This window comes from Herpailurus yagouaroundi, unplaced genomic scaffold (assembly GCF_014898765.1).
Source record: "Herpailurus yagouaroundi ecotype Mexico unplaced genomic scaffold, PumYag 203, whole genome shotgun sequence".
NCBI lineage: Eukaryota > Metazoa > Chordata > Mammalia > Carnivora > Felidae > Herpailurus > Herpailurus yagouaroundi.
This window is the reverse complement of record NW_024412434.1, coordinates 6,249,807-6,268,693: the sequence shown is the minus strand read 5'-3', so window position 1 is coordinate 6,268,693 and position 18,887 is coordinate 6,249,807. Positions and strand designations below refer to the sequence as shown.

Genomic DNA, 18,887 nt, shown 5'->3' with positions numbered 1-18,887 from the left:
AAAAAAAGCCACAAGAGTAGAGAGCAAGAGAAGGAAGGGAAAAACTACAAAACAAACAGAAAACAATTAACAAAATGGCAAGAAGTATATGCCTATCAATAGTTGATTTAAATGTGAATAGACTAAGTTCTACAGTCAAAAGACAAAGGGTGGCTGAATGGATAGAAACATTTGACCCTTCCATATGCTGCCTAGCAGAGACTCACTTCAGAGCTAAAGACACACAGACTGAAGGTGAAGGGATGGAAAAAGATACTCCATGCAAATGGAAATGAAAGGACAACTGCGATAGTGATACTTAATATCAGGAAAAAGAGACTTGAAGACAAAGACTGTAACCAAAGGCAAAGAAAGAATTACATAATGATAAAGGGGTGAATCTGACAGGGAGATATAACATTTGTAAACATTTACACACCCCAAATAGGAACAGCTAAATATATAAACAAATATCGACAGACATAAAGGGAGAAATTGACGGCAATGCAATCATACTAGGGGACTTAAATACCCAACTTACAACAATGGATATTTCATCCATACAAAAAATCAGCAAGAAAATATCAGCCTTAAATGACACATTAGATCAGATGGACTTAATAGATATTTACATAAGATTCTGTCCAAAAACAGCGGAACATACATTCTTCAAGTGCACACAAATATCCTTCAGGATAGATCACATGTTCGGCCACAAGACAAGTCTCAATAAATTCAAGAAGACTGAAATCATATCAAGCATCTTTTCCAATCACAATAGCAGGAAACTAGAAATCAATTATAAGAAGAGAAATGGAAAAAACACAAGCACATGAAGACTCAATAACCAATGGGTCAATGAAGAAATGAAATGCAAATGGAACATCAAAAAATATCTTGAGTCAAATAAAAGTGGAAACACAAAATTCCAAAATTTATGGGACACAGCAAAGACAGTTCCAAGAGGAAAGTTCATAACAATATGAACCCACCTCAAGAAACAAATACAAAAACTTTTTCAAATAAACAATCTAACTTTACACTTAAAGAACTAGGAAAAAAAAAAAAAGCCCAAGGTTAGTAGAAGGAAGGAAATTAAAACAAAAATCAGAGTGGAAATAAATGAAATAGAGACAACAAACCAACAAACTTAGAAAAGATTAATGAAATTAAGACCTGATTCTCTGAAAAGATAAACACAGTTGACAAACCTTTTGACAGAGTCATCAAGAAAAAAAGGAGAGAGGGCCCAAATGAAATAAAGAATAAAAGGGAAGTTACAACGGATACCACAGAAATACAAAGGATCATAAGAGGCTACTGTGAACAAATTATACGCTAAAAATTTGGACAACCTAGAAGAAATGGATAAATTCCTAGAAACACATGGTCTTCCAAGACTTAATTATGAAGGAATAGAAAATCCGAACAGACCAATTACTAGTAATGATACTGAATCGGTAATCAGAAAACTCCCAACAAACAAAAGTCGAAGACCAGACAGCTTCCCTGGTGAATCCTACCAAACATTCAAAGAAGAGTGAATACTATCCTTCTCAAATGATTCTAAAGTAACCGAAAAAAAAGGAACGCTTCCAAATTCACTTTAATGGGTCAGCAATGCCCTCATATCAAAACCAAAGATGCCATACATACACACACAAAATTTATAGGCCAATATCCTTGATAAACATAGATGCAAAAATTGTCAACAAGATAGTAGCAAACCAATTCAATAATACATTAAAAGAATGATCAAATGGGATTTATTCCGGGAACGCAAGGATGTTCCAACTTCTGCAAATCAATCTACATGATATATCACATTAACAAAATGAAGGATGAAGATCGCATAATCATTGAAATAGATGCAGAAAAGCATTTGACAAAATCCAGTACCCATTTATGATAATAAAAAAAAAAACCTCCCAACAAAACAGGTATAGAGGAAATGTATATCTTGAGATAAAGATATAGATGATATAGATATAGCCTATATATGACAAACCCAAAGCTATCGTACTCAGCAGTGAAAAGCTGAAAGCTTTTCCCAAGATCAGGAACAGGACAAGGATGCCCACCCTTGCCTCTTTTATTCAACACAGTCTTGGAAGTCCTAGCCAGAGCAACTAGGCAAGAAAAATAAAGGCATCCAAATTGGTAAAAGGAGGAGGTAAAATTGTCACTATTTGCAGATGACCATGATACTATACATAAAACTCTAAAGACTAAAACAAAAACAAAAACCCCATTAGAACTGATAAATTAATTCACCAAAGTTGCAGGATAAAAAAATAATACACAGAAACCAGTTGCTTTTTTATACACTAATAATGAGCTATCAGAAAAAGAAATTAAGAAAACAATCCCATTCACCACTGTGTCAGAAAGAATAAAATCTCTAGGAATATATTTAACCAATGAGGTGAGAGACCTATACTCTGAAAACTGTAAGACACTGTTGAAAGAAATCAAAGAAGACACAAACAAATGAAAAGACATTCCATGCTCATGATTGGAAGCATTAACATTGTGAAAATGTCCATACTACCCAAAACAATGTACAGATTCAAGATTTAATCCCTATCAAAATACCAATGGCAATTTTCACACAAACACAACAAATATTAAAATTTTCATGGAACCACAAAAAACTTGAAGAGCCAAAGCAACCTTGAGAAAGAAGAACAAAGCTGGAGGTGTCAGGCTCCCTGATTTCAAACTATACTACGAAGCTATAGTAATCAAAACAGTATGGTACTTGCACAAAAACAGATAAGATACATGGATCAATAGAACAGAATAGAGAGGCCAGAAGCAAACCCAAACATAAATGATCAATTAATCTACGATAAGGGAGGAAAGACTATACAATGGGGAACAGACCATGTCTTCAATAAATGGTGCTGGGAAAACTGGACAGCTACATGCAAAAGAATGAAACTGGACCACTTTCTTACACCATACACAAAAATAAACTCAACATGGATTAGACTTGAATGTAGGACTTGAAACCATAAAACTCCTAGAAGAAAACATAGGCAGTAAGCTCCTTGATACCAGTCTCCGTGATATTAATTTGGATCTGATTCCATAGGCAAGAGCACCAAAAGCCAAAATAAACAAATGGGACCATCAAACTAAAAAGCTTTTGCATAGCAAAAGAACTATCAATAAAACAAAAAGGCAACACCCAGAATGGAAGAAAATATTTGCCAACCGTATGTTTGGTAAGGGGCTAATATCCAAAATATATAAAGAGCTCATACAACTCAATGGCAAAAAAAAAAAAAAAAAAAAAAAAAAAAAATTTAACTAACTCTTTCCCTTGGGGTAAATTCCTGGAAGTGAAATGGCCAGGTCAAAAGATATAGGTTTTTAAACTTATTACCAGATTGTCTTCCCCAAGTTTCATAACATAACAGTGTGCACCTTCATGGGAGTATGTATGAGTGTTCATTTCCCCAGACACTTACCATCAGCGAGTGGTGGTTTCTTCTCAGCTCTTTAATTTTAAATGCAATGGGCCATGTTCAATATAGTGAAATTCATCTTTGGAATTCATCACCGTCCTGGGTAGCCTGCAGATACACAAAAGACAGCTCTTTTGAAATGACTCAGGGAACAAATGACATAGTTCAATGTGACCTGAATGCTGAAATAGGTTTTGCAAACTAAATGATAAAACAAAACTGTTTTGCTGACATATTATGGATTACAATTTCAAGCATGGCCTTGCCCGTGTATTTCAAGTACCTGATTAGTCAGTGACAATGTCCCAAGCCCTTGTCACTCTTTCCACTCATGGTCTGGTATATGGACTCTATACTCTAGAGAGTCGTGTTTTCGGGTATCATTCCAACGTTTATTCTCCCAGATTTTGTGTCTCTTACTTCACATCTAGGATCCTGGCAGCTTTATATGCCTTTCCTGAGCTGGGGAAAAAGAAGGGGGTGCCATCTAAGCCCTCCTGGAGACAGTAGTGTTGAGATTCCGCCATCCATCAAGGTGTGGCATCCATCTGGGCGTGCATTTGCCACCTCCATAACACTGAGTCAGGCCTAGGGAACAGCCATGGTATTTGATGCAGGAAAATACCAGTGACTCATCTTCCTCTGGAAGGCCGAGCGAGATTGTGGCACTTTCCTAAGGTGAAGGTGCCTCATTTGAAATTCACCAAAAATCCCCAATGTCTCAAACAGTTCCTTCCGTCTGAAAAGTTGTATAAGATTTGTCACATTTGGCTATTCACATTTGGCCACGGCAAGTTCCAGCTCCGAAATTTAATCATCATATTGAGCAACTAATTTCTAAATTGGGCTTGTGATCAAGACTTTTATAGGAATATTAATCGCCTAAAGTTTGCAGCCAGAAAATATATGACAGCCTAGATTTTATGGCTGGTTCTAGATAATGGTGACACATTACTGAGAAATGCATCTGCTTCCTAACTCCATAAATTGAATGCTGTTTATAATAATGCAGCTGGAGCAGTAACACTTTATCATAAGAGCGGTTGTCCCCATGGAAATCATTATTCAGTGTATACTTGATAAATTGGTCATCATTCACAGGCAGAAGAGAAACTGATGTGGCCCGTTTTATTTACAGGGGAACAGGCAATATGTCATCTTCTTGTTGGACTGATGTTTTTCCTACCAGAAGGACTAGGTTGCCTCCTGCACGTTGCTCGGAGAATTTTGTGAACGTCATTAGTCTTACAGGCTTTAATGCCCAGGGCACGAGAAGAACCATTCTTAATCTCAGAATTATTTTCAGAGGAGAACCTTGGAAAGAGATTTTCAGATACAAATTTAATCTCGCACTTTCCAAAATGGAAAAACAAAGAGGAAGTGATGGAATGGTGATGAGGAACTTTGTTCCTCAAAGCCGGCCAGGTCACAACAGGCAAGTCACAATGACTTCATGTGCCATTAAATACAGGAAGACAAGAGTTAACTCTGATTTGGTAGACGGTGTACAGCTGAGGCTAGGCCTTCCATCCTCATGGTTATATGTGTCCCCACAAGGCAGCTGGTAGCCTCTCCCTCGGAGATTAAAAGCCTTCTCAATGGAGAGCAAGGCATCACTGCAGGGGACAGTCGTGCTGTGGACGTCACACTGTCGTGCCCAGTCCTGTAAGCTTGTGGTCTTCAACCTTGGTTGAGAGCACTGCCGCCTCCAGGGAGAAGGCCGCCCTGGGCCCCGGGTCACTGATTCCATTCGCTAGCGGCCTGAACAGGTGCACTGGTAAAGTGCACAGGGCCTGCATGTCCCTGTGGTGGTCAGGCCGGGCATGGGCTGTGAGCTGTCCTACTCACAAGGTCTCAGGCTCCTCTAGGGCCACTGAAACTCTTCCCAGCTCCCTGCACTCTCCAAGTTCCTAGTAATTTAGCTTGCAGGCCCCACAGGATCCCTCAGTTTTTCAGCCTCTCCTGACTCACCAGAGGAATCCATATTGAATTAATCTGCAAGGATTTATTGTGTCTCCGCTGCATGCCCGACACCGTGCTGTGGGAGGAGGCAGCACGAGAGAGAGAGAGAGAGAGAGAGAGAGAGAGAGAGAGAGAACCACAATCACACTTGTACAGTCCTACGTTTCAAATGCTTTTACGATCATCTCGAGGTGACCCAACGAATGGTTAGAGTGTAACCTCAGAAGTCCCAGCTGCACCGCTGGGTGTGAGCCCTTCCTTGGCGGCCTCCTCCGGGCTGCAGGCATCCGTTTTCCCTTCTGGAAAGCAGGGCCCATACTTGTCGCTGTACAGTTGGTTTCCCGGAAGATCAGGTGAGATAATCCATAATAAGTGTTCCTTCAATGTTGGCTCTTATCCTCACACTGTCCCGACTTTGCAGAAAGAGACACTGCGTGGTAAGGGGTGGAGAGCCAGATAGAAAGAGCTAGAAAACAGATGATGTTTTCACACACATCGTTTCAGTTGGTTAGTTCACAACCTTCCTCCTTTACAGGTGGGAAGACTGGAGGTTGGGCAGGGTGTCTCACTTGTTGGCACTATTGACATTTGGGGTCAGATAACCCTTTGCTGGAGGGCCTGCCCCGTGCAGCGTAGGAAGTTAAGCCTGTGCACAACAGAGGCTGTGGGCGCCATCCCACCGCTGACAACGAAAAAAGTCTCCGGACACTGCAAAATCGTCCTCCAGTTGGGAACCACTGAGGTGGGGTAATTTGTCAGAGGGTTAAAGAGGAGCACACAGGCCCAGAGCTCAAGAGCTAAAGTCTATGGGGGACACGTCCTCTCTCACCTCAGTACATCTCCTCAAAGGATTTAGTAGAGAGTCACAGAGACAAAAATACCAGCAAGTTCTTCCTGATACTTAAGTACCACGGGAGTTGAGAAAAGGGGGCGTTTGAGGTGAGGTTCCAATTAGACGAGGACAGATGAACGAAGAAGATGGAACGTGGCCTGGGTGCCGCAGGCGGGAGAGAAGACCAGACAGAGGGATGACCACGGGAGGTGTGGCCACTGAGGAAACAAAAGGCAAAGGCTGGGGGTGTGGGGAGTTCCTGGGGCGCCGGGAGGAGAAGGGGCCACTGTGGGGGAGGCCCTGTGCACGGCCCTCCCATGGGGGAGAGGACCCAGGCCTCAGGGAACCGTCAAGGAGTTTGGACCTAATGCCGAAAGAAAGCTTAGTAGGGCGGTCCTTGGGGGGTGGGGTGTTAGAGGAGTGTGCCCACAGGTTAGCATGAAGACACCTGTCTGGGACAGGACAACAAAGCCACCCGTGACCTGAAAGAGGGGCCTTCCCTGGCTTCCACCAGTGGTTCTGACAACCACCTGTTACAGCTGACCACAAACGAGCTGCATCATGGGAGAAAGGTGTATACAAACCTCAGTTGAGGACCAGGGGGGGCGGTGGGACACCTGCATGGCCAGCACAGACCCCGGGCCACGCTGAAGCAACGAGCCTCACTCTGCTCAAGACCAGCTGATGACCACAGAAGCCAATGTCCCTCCCGCGCCCCCAAGCCTTCCAAAGACAGCGAAAGGTCTTTGACTAGGCCTCTTCCTGGTTCTGAGGGGGAAGGTTACAGAGGTGTTTGCTCTAACGGCCATCTGGGGAGTCAGGATTTCCTGAGGCTGGGGCAAATGCTTCACACTCCTACTCCTCAGGAAATCCGCCCTGAGAGGCAACAAGAAAAAAAAACAAAACAAAACAAAAAACGCACCCTTTGGGTCATTGGTCTATTTTTACTGTGTGTGGCCTGACTTGGTGCTTATGTGCCTGTAGCTCCGTCTACCTGTGAGACCGTCCGCATGATGTGTGTTCACGAAGACGCTCTTAGCATTTCCAGCTTACCAATGCCGGGGAACTGTCCCCTCGGAGTTCAGACAGTGGTACCAGGTAGTCGGCACGAGAGGTACCAGGTGGGGCAACTTCTGAGAGACACCGGTGACTGGCCCAGTGAGCTGTAAGAAAGCATGCCTTTTTTATTCTTCAGTAGCTCAGTGACCAGACCTTTCTCCCACATAGCAACAAACCACCCACTGAGTCATTCAAAGAGTCCTTGACACATTTATTCAGAAGTAGTTGCTATGTGCAGGGCTCTGTGTTCAACATGGCCTCTCAGGGAGATGTCTGAGTGAAGGAGCAGACGGAACACGGACCTAACACAACAGGGCTCACGGGCGCCTGCGGGAGGAGCTGCCACACTTCATGCAGAGTATGTAACGCCTCCCAAGAACGCATCTCAACTGTGTACGTGGACGTGGCACACAAACACAGAAGGTTGGTTAAGTCAGCTTAGCGGAGTGGGGGTCACCAAGTGAACCGTGACCAGCCGGACAAATTCTGGCATGGGTTCCCATTCCCAGCTATTGTAGGGTGCTAAGAAAAAATGCCTGATAACTTTCTGAGTTTACTTCCATAGGTACAGATGGCCTGACGGGCACCACCTCGCGGGGCCTGTCGCTGGGTGCCATGGAGGCCGGCGGCCGGCAGAGGGGGCCTCAGGCTCGTCCGGGGAGCTGGCCGCGTGCATGGAAAAGCAGTGCCTGTTTGTGCTGAGCGAGCCCAGAACACACTGGAGGGTGAAGTTGATCAGAACACTGTTTGGCTCAGTCCCCACTCGCTGAACTGACGGAGCCTCGAGTCCACGATGAAGTCACATACAATGGAAAGTGCCTGGCAATTAACAGAGATTACAAAACCAGAGGAAGGAAACTGCATGCACAAGAGGCTGACGGGGACCAGAAAGCCCTGCTTTTTCTTAGAGCCAGCATCTGAGACAGTGCCAGGGCCCAGGGGTTTTTGTTGGCCTTTGGAAGCTCCGGCCTGGGTCTTCTCTTCGTGTCGGGTGGACGCTGGTGATCCTGAAACTGAAATTTAATATAGAGGAAGGGAGGGTGGAGAATCCCAAGAGCCGTTGCCAGGCAGGCTGGCAGTCCCCCCACCCCCCCCACACACCCCTGGTGACTTCACCGGGCTAATTGATGACCCATCGCAGACGTTAGGAGCTGGAGCCATTTGGCGCACAGAAGGGGGACCATGAAGACAAGGCTGAGATCCCTTCTCCAGGGAGTGGTGTCTTCCAAAGGCTGAGATGTGACAGCTTAAGAAAATTAAATGTGACTGCAGCACTGTGCCTGCATTATCTGGCCCCGGCAGGCAGCCTGCGGCTTCCGCTGCCCTTGGGTCTAGAGATGGTGCCCAGAGGGACAGTAGGACAAGAAAATGCTGTGGCAGGCTCACATTTAGGAAGGTGCTTGCCCATCCGCTTACCAAACAAACAGTAAAGCGGCCCCTTATCACTCCAACTCAGCTCAGACGAGGCCCTGCCTCTGCACCTCACAGGCTGGACACCCGCGGGCAGCAGGGCCTGGTGTCTGCTGGAGAAATGGGCGATTCAGACAGGGGTTCTGTTCCCTCCTCTCAGATGGGGCGGGGAGCCTGCACCCTCCTCAGTGGGTATGCGGGTCGTGGGCAGAGCCGTGATGGCGTGGAGAGGGACTGTGCCAGTTACAGGCCGCCGGGACACCGACACACCCCTCTCCCTGCCCCTTCCCAGCTAGGCCAGGAGGGGCACGAGGCCCTGGCTGTCTGCACTCACGACCTTCTCAGGTGTGGCTTTACTGGAAAGTCCCAGAGCCACCGTGGAGCAGAAAACGGCTGCTGTGCCCAGCTCTTCCCCACCCCCTGAGGGATGGCGCTGGAGCCGCTGCCGGCTGGGCCCTTGTGCTGGGGATATTATGGAGATAATAATCATTTATTCACCAGTCATAAAAACGATCCGTGGCCCATGAGGACTCAGAGCTGAGCCGATGAGCATCAGGCAGCAGGCCTAATCAGAAATTCAATATTCTCTACCTTTCCTTTCTATTAACGATCAGAGCGCTCCCGGAGCTGCGCCCCAGGCTTTCCCTGCAACCCGCTGAGCCCGGGAATGGGGCTGGGCGCGTGCTGTAGGTTGGGCCGGCCCTCCGCCTTCCTGGCCGCCCCCTCCACAGCCGCCAGGCCTCCCTTCCAGGTGGCTCCCCGCCCTGCTGCGGCCACGTGGCCACGTCTCCTCTATCTCATTTCCACACCTGCCCGAGCCGCTCTTCTCCCACCTGCGTGGCCACCTCCTTATAGACCATCCAGTTCTTTTAAACAAATCTGGGCTGTTTTTTTTTTTTTTTTTTTTTGAGGGTGCTTGTAGGTAAATGAAAGTCAGGTCTAAGGGAAAAACTATTAGCTATTTTTGCATGCCTTTCTTAATTACTTTTCAAGAGACTGTTTCACCACTTGTCCAGGCCGCCAGGGCATAATTGCAAAGGAGATAAACTAGGCACCACTCTCCGTCTTTCTCCTTTCTTTCCTCCTGCTTGTCAGCAACCCCGAGAGCCCTTGTCCTACGGGAAGCTGGTCTGTAAACTCTTGATAGCACACCCTTCCTGGGGGAATTGGCACTTCACAGGACAGGAGACCCCCCCCCCCCAGCTCTGACGAACAAAACCAGTACTTCTAGAATGGAGAGCAGCCAGGCACTGGTTCCTGGGTCCCTCACATCACAGCGTTCAGAACATCCTTGAGGCCTCTGTTGTGGGCCCACTGGCAATGCCCGCCCACCTGCTATTGTCTGCACTCTTCCGTTGGCCTCTCCCTGCTGGCTGGGAGGTTGCCCTCCTTCCCTCCTCCTCCCTGCCTGCAGCCCCAAGATGGGGGTACCCTCCTGTCACCTCAGTCTTGGTCTCCAGAGAGCCCTCCCGCACATGTGGGTAATGAAACCCTAAGACCGCAGGTCGCAGTTTAGGAAAGGCCCCACGCATTGTGAGAGAATGCCCCCTTCCCTCCTGCTCCGCAAGGCCAGGATGTGTTCTCTGAAATCCTGGGCACCTCACCCCGTTCCCCTGGGCCTTAGAGGGACGTTTGGAGGGTCTATGGGCAGTCCCACCCAGTCGACGTGCTTACTGAAAACGGAGGCCTCTGATCTGCCGGCCCGAGGCAGGGATCTAGCGGGGGGGAGTCGGGGTGTTTGGGAAAGGGGCCACAGAGGAGGGCAAACGCATGCCAGGCATGTGCAGATTCCGCTGCGAGCTCTGAACTTTTGCAGCTCATGGGAAAATGCCAGCGCTGTTTACCCAGCGGTCACCTGACCGTGGACCCACATGTACGTACCACATGGTGATCTTTGCAGGGAAATTCATGCAGCAGCACGAGATGCAGAAGAGCTTAAGCAGGCAGCAGGACCTACCATGGCCTGGCTCCTATCCGGTGGCTGGCACTGGATAAAGGGTCCTTACTCACGGGCTCATGTGGCCACGCCTACTACAGGTGCTGCACCTGCGCAGCCCGGGGTGACGCCGACTGAGTGGTCGCCATGGGGATTGCCTTCCACCTCGCTGAAGCTTAAGGTCTGCTGACGATCTCACTCCCAGCAGGCTCCTCTGGGTAAGCTCCGAGCTGCTCTGAAGAGGGGACAAGACGAAAGTTGAGCCAATCGCGAAAGCCTGTGAGAAGCTGCCTACTGTTTTCGGGTGTTTTTTTTTTCTGGCGCCCTGCCACCCGTGCATGCACCGCCGCCTCTCGTGACTCTTCCTCGGGGGTCTCGCTGAAGGGGAGACTTGGCTCGGAGACTGCCAGCACCCCTCCTCCGGTCCAGCATTCTCACGCCTATTTAACCGGCTCAGGGAGGGGCGATGGGGGAGGGGGCGTCAGTGTTATTTCGGGTCTTATTTTCCAGAGGCTACAGGCAAGTTGGGCCGGAACATGGAGACCTCAGCATACCTGCGAGGAACAATAAACAAAGGCCGTCCAGAATGTGTTTTCCTTTCTCTCTGGGCTTCTCAGTTTGCTGCGTGAAGCTAATGGAGGAACAGTGTGCTGCCGCTCCGTTTGGCCTGTTTGCCCACACACGCTCCCTGCTTCCCTAAAAGTCAGAAAGGAAAGACCAAAAAACGTGCAAAAATTAGTGCTTTGGGTTCAGGAAATCCCACCTCCTGGAACCAATGGGTTAATATGGGGCCCACTGATCAATTCCAGCTGTTCTACTGTGTGCTCTGAGGCACGGCCGGAGGCCATGCAATCAGTGTTGGAATGGGTAAAAAGGAGAGTATCTTGGGCCGTTTCATTTTTGTTCCTGTTTCCCCATGGGCCTGTGCTAAACTTTCAACTCCTTGCCTCAGCTTGGATGGGCTGGTGTAAAATTACTTTCCAAAGAAACCAGGAGAACAGTTCGTGTGAAGAAGGTGTGGGGCAGATGGGTTTGGCCGGCACTTGACAGAGAACGTGGTTCCACTCTGGGCTGGGCCTGCCCACCCCAGGCTTGCCCTGAATGAGTCCCAGCTGTGCAGCTTCTGGCCCGCTGGCTGCCTCCCGCCCCCTGGGGGGGGGGGGGGGGGCAGAGAAGAACCCCTCCCCTTGTGAGTGGGGCATCCGGGAAACAGGCGGGAGAACAGGTGGGCCACAGCCAGATGCAGGCTCTGCACCAGGAGGCCCCACCATGTCCTAAGAGCCTGTGCGGCTCCTCAAAACCAGGCAGCATTAGCGCATTATGGAAGCAAGTAATCTGGAAAGCAAACACCATGTCAGAAGAGAAGAAACCACGGAGCATTAGGAAGTGCTGAGAACCGTCTAGGCTTCAGGTTCGTGTCATTAACTCCTCGGCCTCCTTAGCCAGAGCCAGCACCAAGAGTCTTGGAGTTTCTAAAAGGAGGGGGCAGATGAGAGTTCCAGGCAGTGTGGGCCTTAAGTACACCCTGTTTCTCTCCTTAGATTAAGAAGTTGAAGTGAGGATCTGAAGGCCCCTTTCAGGTCGGATCTTTGTAAGAGTGCCTAAACTTGGCAGTGATGCATTTTACTAATAAGCAGCTTTCTCCAAGATGCGGGAACACATAATAGCTTCCCCTCGGCTAGTATTCGGAGCACCGGTGTCCCCAGAAATAAGAGGGTTGGACACCAATGAATCCAGCAAACACTATTTGTAATGTTAGTCCATAGACAAATGGGTGCTCAGAGCTGAGGGAATTTTGTTTGAACAATTTCTTTTTTTCTTTTTTTTTTTTTAAATTTTTTTTTCAATGTTTATTTATTTTTGGGACAGAGAGAGACAGAGCATGAACGGGCGAGGGGCAGAGAGAGAGGGAGACACAGAATCAGAAACAGGCTCCAGGCTCCGAGCCATCAGCCCAGAGCCCGACGCGGGGCTCGAACTCACGGACCGCGAGATCGTGACCTGGCTGAAGTCGGACGCTTAACCGACTGCGCCACCCAGGCGCCCCTGTTTGAACAATTTCTAAGCAATGCCTCGTAAATAATCACTCAACAAAAAACTTAAGTCCGTCATGCGTCTATAAAAAATCTCTATGCAGTGCCCTTCAGATCATCGCTGTTTCAAATGTTCACAGAACTGAGTCTCTCGAAGGTCTCAACTGGTCCCTCGGAGGCCATAGCTCAGCATGAAGGTCTAAGGGTTTCCACCTGAATCCACCTCTCTGAGGAGGAAAGCAAGAAGAATCCCCTGATCTGGGGCCCCCACTTTAAGTTAACTTGGGTGGATCCAGGTAATCAAACCCACCCATCACTCCAAAACTGACTTGAAACAGTAATGGACCAGAGGATTACAACCAGAGGTTGGTTACTCTCTGGCCTTCAATGGATCCCCTATGATGCTGAAAAAACATAAACAGTTCTTTAATGGCTGATCTTGGCTCTACATGGAAGACTTTAGAATCCCAGTGAAGAATTTCCTAAGCATAGCTCTGTGATGCAGAGCACGATTGAAATCCTTATTCGTGTCCTCCCCCCATGGAGTTGACCGTCTAGCAGGGGATGCATTGCTAACTGTAAGCAGGTTGCCAATAACCGACTCCCGGGAAAATGGGGAAGAGACCAGATCGTTGCTTGGCTGAGGGCTCAGAGGTAGGATGGTGAGCCACAGTGGGAAAATTGCTAGCGAAATTATTACTTGAAGCCACCTGAAATGAAGTGCCCACTGAGGGCAGGGCTTGGGGGACTGGGCTGGGTCTGTCGCAGAATGGTGTTCAGGGCATGAAGGATGCAAGAGTTATAGGGCAGGGTGGCTGCCGATAATGGAACTGGACAGTCAGAGAGGAAAACAAAGTCAAATCATTAGTTTTGTCTCTCAAGGCATGGGCTGAAATCCAGGGCTTAATTCTTGAGAGACTGAGGCACAGAGGCTGAGGCCACTGAGAAATTGCCACGGCAGTGGCAGTTTCGTGACTCCAGGGTGGCCAGGACAAGGACCCGCTGGGTGGTAAGTCAGCAGCTGCAGTGGGACCAGGTCCCCGTATGGTCACCTTGCTACCCACCCTCCTTCCTTGTTTGCTGCCCTTTCCAGAGTCCACAGATGTCCACACATTCTGCAAGCTACCTCCTGTCTTTTAAAAAGGGATTGAAATGAAATTCCTTTCCTGTAGAAACTCACCAGAGCCCGTTTCTGTGCTTGAAATCCCAAAACTGGATATTCCATTAAATGCTACAAACATTTAAAAAGACTTAAGGGCAGGTAGCAACTGGCCCCCGTCATAGGGGTAAGTCATGGGAATGTCATATCATTTGCCGTAGACTTTATGAACAACTATCTCCAGGGCTGGGCTGCAATCAGGCCAGAGGTTCTCTTACATACCTCCTGCGGGTCCAAGCTTTAGTATGCCCTTTGGTGGACACAGAGGTAGCTGACCATACCTCTCTCCAAGTGCCGTTTACTGCGGTGAGTAAAATAGACTTGTACGTATGAAACTGGAAAACACTCAGTCACCACATAACCAAATGAGAGGCACCAGGTGGTGGGTCTTCTTTTTAGACTCGGGACGTCTTTTTATTTTACTTATTTTTTTTAAATGTCTCTTATTTTTGAGAGAGAGAACACACACACACACACTCATGAGCAGGGAAGGGGCGGCGGGGGGCAGGGGTGGGGTGGACAGAGGATCTGAGGCAGGCTCTGCACTGACAGCAGAGAGCCCGACGTGGGGCTTGAACTCATGAACCACGAGATGGTGACCTGAGCCGAAGCCGGACGCTCAGCTGACTGAACCACCCGGGCGCCCCTCAGGATTTGTTTTTGTGTGTATTTCAGGACCATTTTATGTGTATACTTGTACATGGAAGGGATCTCCTATGTGTCAACTCTTAGATTCTCAGAGCTGGAAAGAACTGAAATTCATCTAGCCAGCAAATCATGTATCCCATCTAGCTGTAATTGTACATATCTTCTGAGTCACCTGAAGTGCTTTCTAGAAGGTGGGTGTAAATAAACACCATCAATAAAAAAGAGTAAACGATTCTGCACACGTTTGCTATTCTCTTGCGGAAGAGCCAGGCTGAGCCTCACAAGGCTGGGGAGTTGGGGTCAGAAGGCGAAGATGGGCAGGACACGGTCGCGTAGCAAGATGTGACATAGACCCCAGACGACGCAGGTTCCTATGTGAACCCTGACCCAGCACAGGGAGCAAGGACGACAGGTGAGGCAGGCTTCGGAAGGCACCCTGTCACCTAGTCAGTGTCTGACGGAGATGGTCACTGAGGAAGGGGACCGCCCAGGTGCCAAGGACACGTTGGCAGTGAACTGGAGAGGGAATTAGCAGTGGCAGTTTCTACCCTGAACAAATGGACTCCACAGACTTCCTCTCTCGTTTTTAGGAACACCAGCTGCCCACCCAAGGAAGCGTGACCCTCCTGAGGCCTGCAGGACACTGAACCTGGAACAGAATGTCTACCCTCCCTTCTGTAAATCCCCCCCCCAAAGTGGGGTTACAATTGGAAACGGCCTCAAAGTGGCCCTCAGAGCATAAGATAGTAGCTCTGGGTTAAAAGGATTCTTGTATTAAGACATTGTAAACTTTTTTTTTTTTGGATGACCTTTTTTCTTTTTTTCTTTCTTTTTTGACCACCTTTTTTTTTCCTTTTTCACAATTAGAGGGAGGAGGAGAATCCTGTTCCCGTTATGGTACAGCCGTCCTTCCTGGTGCCATCAGCAAGGTTTTCTGGTGCCTCCAGCCAACATGAACCCGGCCTGATTTGGTGTGGTTTGCTGACTGCCTAGGCATAGCCCCTACTCCCTCGGGCCGTCCCGGGGAGCCCCCTGCACACCCAGACACACCCAGAAAAGAAAACTGCCCTCCACAATTCTCGGATTCAGCCATCCTCAGCAGACGGACTTTTCCAGAAGTTCCAAAAGGCCCACCGGAGGTTTTATTTTGTTTTTCAACAATTACCAAGGCAAAGAAAAATAAATCAACCGGAGTAAAAGCAGAAATCCCTACTCCCTGAAACACATGCAAAGCAAACAGTGGAACGATACGCACTTTCTTACAGGCAGGACATACCCGGCCCGAGAGCTGTTAAAGGTCCAGAGCTGGTGTAGTTGGCCTGGTGGACATTTTCTTGAGCTCTGCGCAATTCCCCACGCCTGTTCTTCGTTGAATAGCCTTGCTCATGAATTCAGGTCTTGAAATTAAAATATATGCATCCCAAAGGGCAACTTTCAAATTACCTAGTCAGGGTGTTACACAACTACTGGTTTTCAACAAGCCGAGCTGAGGCTGCTCAACACCAACCGGGTGCTGTTAGAATGGCTCAGGCCCGTAAATGGTCGGCTACACCCAGAATGCCTGTAACTGGTAACTCAAGTCCCCAGATTGTTGTTAACGACCACTGCGTATAGTCCAGGGACAGCACCAGGAGGGGGCTCGTTTAAAACTCTCCAAAGACGTCCTTTGTTAAAAATGTATTCTTTAAAAAAATTTTTTTCTTTAAACATTTATTTATTTTTGAGAGAGCAGGAGCAGGGGAGGGGCAGAGAGAGAGAGAGGGAGAGAGGGAGACACAGAATCCAAAGCAGGTTCCAGGCTCTGAGCTGGCATGGAGACTAACACGGGGCTCGAACCCACAAACCGTGAGATGGTGACCTGAGCAGAAGTCGGACAGTTAACCGACCGGGCCACTCTAAAAATCTATTATTGTAAAAGTCTGTGGGGGGTGTGTGTGTGTCGTTTGAAGTTTCCCTGATTTTCCAGTAACGAATTTCTCTTCCAAGGCATACCTAAAAGATCACCTCTCACGGTAGGATCCATTAATACAAAAACCGGTCTTACAAAATACGTAATATGTCATTGGAGAAATCCTAAAAGATTAGCTACGTGCCGACAATATTTGTTCACTGGATAACAGGTGTGAGTTGGGGTCTGGGGGTGAGGTTCGGCAGTAAGTGACTAAGGTGGGATGAGGTGGTGCCCCAGGTGAGTGAGTGGCCTCAGGTCACTCCCAGGCTTGGGATGAGACCAGAGCAGCTGAAGACGGAGGCTGGCCCAGGGAGGCACAGAGGCAGGGGCGCCCAGCTCCAGACGGGCCCCCGGCTCCTGCCGGGAAGGTGGGAACTGCTAGCTGCCCACCCAGACGCGTGTGTGCTCTGACCCGGCCCTCCAGGTAGAAGTAGGAGGGGTGCAGAGAGAGGGGCTCTTCCTGAAATGTTCTGGTCTGCGTGGTTAAGAGGCAGCTTGCTCCAGATGCTACCTTCATACGCTGCATAGTCAAAGCACATGTGGCAAAATGGAGTCCACTGGGCACGAAGTCTCCAATGTTTACATTTGAGGAAACTTCACATTTGAACACTATTTCCCAAGTCATATTTTCCCCTAAGACGGTGGGGCCTTGGGACGGAAAGGGGGACAGAGGAAGACTGGCTGGACCGAACTGCAGGGAAATCTAAGACTGTTATGGAAGAACCACAGAGCCTTCCAAGCTTTGAAGTGCACCAGCTGGGGAAGATGACGCCTCAAAATGGGATCAAACATTGCAAGTTCAAAATGAATGCTAGACTTACTGGAAGCTGAACTTACAAGCTTAAGAAAGACTGGGTCTTGTAATTTCCTAATTTTAATAGATCAAATACTCCTTTAAAAATATGGTTCAGCTGACGGGTGCCTGGGTGGCTCAGTGGGTTGAGCATCCAACTCTTGATTTTGGCTCAGGTCGCGATCCCAGGGGTTGTGGGATCGAGCCCCGTGTCGGGCTCTGCCCTGAGCATGTAGCCTGCTTGAGATTCTCTCCCTCTGCCCCTCTGCCCCTCTGCCCCTCTCCCCTGCTCACATGCTCTCTCTCTCTCTCTCTCTCTCTCAAATTAAAAAATAAAAAATATAGAGTCCAGCTGAGTCACATAAGGCCCTGTGGCCCTGCCGTGCCCACAGGGAACTGATGGGGTGTGGGGGAGGGGCAGGAACAGCTTCCTCCCACCCCAGGTCAGACCCTGACGGCCAGTTCAAAAGGCCTGAGTAGGAAGCTATTTTGGAATTCTCATCCAAATGAGCCCCAACCGAACCCACATCAGAGCTCTCAGCTGGAGCCCGGGGCCTAACTGGCATCTAGCAGACAGCCCGCTGGGTTCACAGCCCCTAGGAGGAGCCCTTGTGGTAACTGGCCTCCTTCACTTTCCTGTCACAGGCCCTGGAACTGATTAGCAGGACATGAGTAATTTACCCATTAGACCACCTCAGAAGCAGGTGGGGTGCAGAAAGCAGTGGGCAGAGACAAATAAAAGTCTCCATTTTCACTCTGTGAAGGCAGCACTTAGGCGAAATGAGGGGGTTTTTAGCTGTCTTTGAAATGAAACCTGGGAGGACCGAACTTCAGCCTTTTTGTTGGCAAAGGAAAGGCCCGTGGCCGCCTCTGTGCTCCCACCCCTACAATTAGGCCAGAGGCCACGCTGCTTCCTGAAACGAGAGCTGTAGTTTAGGCCGTAGCTCCGGGCCGGACACGTCTGCCACCGTGGCGTGGGACGGACGGGACAGCTCACTGAGGCAGCACGGGGAGAGTGTGCAGAGACGCCGGTGGGCAGGGCGCTGGCCCCGCTCCAAACCCGGGGGACCCATGCAGCGCTGCTCCCGGAGAGTGGTCCGGGCGGGGTCCCCGGGCGCCATCTGGAAGGTCGGCGAGGCCGACCCGAGGGCGAGCAGGCTCTCCGGTGCAGTCCCAACACCAGGAGCCACGAGCAGCCTGCCGGGTCATTTGTTTCCTCTTATGATGGGAATACACCCCCAAGCTGGAATAAAAATACGTGTGTTCAAAGGTAGGGCCCATTTTCCAGCCTTCTTTCATCGCCCTGATGGTTGTTCCAGGGGATGGTGAGCGTGTTGCCTCCTGGCCGTCCGCTCACCCGTGCCAGCCACCACCTGCACCTTTAATGGCGTCAGGAGGGTCCAAAATGCTGACATCTGCTCCTGAAGTTGGTTTTAAGTGCTTTCTCAGAAAGGCTAGTGGACTGGCTCTACCTGGAACGTCATTTGGAAAATGCTTGACATTTCTATAGCAGGGCGTTCGCTCATTTAGGAAAAACTTAGGAAGAGAAAGTAAGGACGGGACTCCTGCGCCCCCAGCCCTCCCAGTAACAGGGACAGCTCTCTGCCTCGACGTTCGCTGCTGTCAACGTTTCTACAAGAGGAAGGCAGCTT

At 48.9% G+C, this 18,887-nt stretch overlaps 1 long non-coding RNA gene across 1 annotated transcript; it reads right to left on the bottom strand.

The window, feature by feature from the left end:
- Positions 1–3,450: 3,450 nt before the first annotated feature.
- Positions 3,451–14,250, bottom strand: LOC121014656 (uncharacterized). Its single transcript, XR_005783337.1, has 5 exons — positions 14,066–14,250; positions 11,206–11,347; positions 10,673–10,886; positions 7,300–7,409; positions 3,451–3,560 (listed from the first exon to the last, which is right to left on the bottom strand). It is a non-coding gene; the product is annotated as an uncharacterized LOC121014656 (long non-coding RNA).
- Positions 14,251–18,887: the final 4,637 nt, after the last annotated feature.